The sequence below is a fragment of the Rousettus aegyptiacus genome, unplaced genomic scaffold, assembly GCF_014176215.1.
Source record: "Rousettus aegyptiacus isolate mRouAeg1 unplaced genomic scaffold, mRouAeg1.p scaffold_m13_p_9, whole genome shotgun sequence".
In the NCBI taxonomy this organism is placed as follows: Eukaryota; Metazoa; Chordata; class Mammalia; order Chiroptera; family Pteropodidae; genus Rousettus; species Rousettus aegyptiacus.
The window spans coordinates 33938970-33939846 of record NW_023416312.1 but is presented as its reverse complement, the minus strand read 5'-3'; positions in this window follow the sequence as shown (position 1 = coordinate 33939846).

Below are 877 nucleotides of genomic sequence, written 5' to 3'. Positions count from 1 at the left end.
ACAGTGGTTGCCTGGAGATGTGGGCAGTGGGGCAATGGGTAGGTGAGAGAAATTACAAAGGCACATTGGGTCATTTTGAGTGGTGATGGATATATTCATTATAGTGATTTATAAATATAAATATAAATATATCTATAAATAGATATATCTATTTATAGATATATTTATATATTATAGACAATAAATATATATATGAATTTATTGTCTATAAATTCATAAAATATTTTAATTTTGCATTTTTCTTTTGATGATAATCTAAATACAACAATTATAATTTTAGGTTTGGTTGATTGCCTTATAGTCAAGTCCAGTTACATAATTTTAGTACCCACATTACCACTGTTTTTTGTAATGAAGTTGAAACCAAGGCATATTATTTTAGTTATCAGGTATATAACAGTGTCTATGTACCTCTGTCCCTTGCTAGTGATGCACTAACATGTTCCAGTCCTTGTCTCAAAGTGTAGATATAGATGCTCCTCTCTGACACCGGTAGATGCCCAGAGTGACCTGAAAGCACCCCAACAAGTACTATGGCTAAGCACCCTCACACATTGGCTGGATGATTGTGGTACAAGGTCTCAAGGCACAGACAGGATCTTATTTCCATTCACATGACAGGAGAGCAGTGAGAAGGTGAGGTCCTGGTATACAAACAGAGCAACTGTTCTCTCATGCAGATACTTAGGTGGCAAGATCTCAAAGCACAAATAAAAAGATGGATACCCTTAAGACTTAGCCCCTGTCATGGTTCTGGGTTTGGTTCTCTGGTCCAAATCAGTGTTTCTCATGGCAATACTTGTCCACCGACTTGGCCCTTCTCAGGTTACCATCTGTGTAACTATACCCAGTGGTTGATTTCTATTACCTTGAAGGA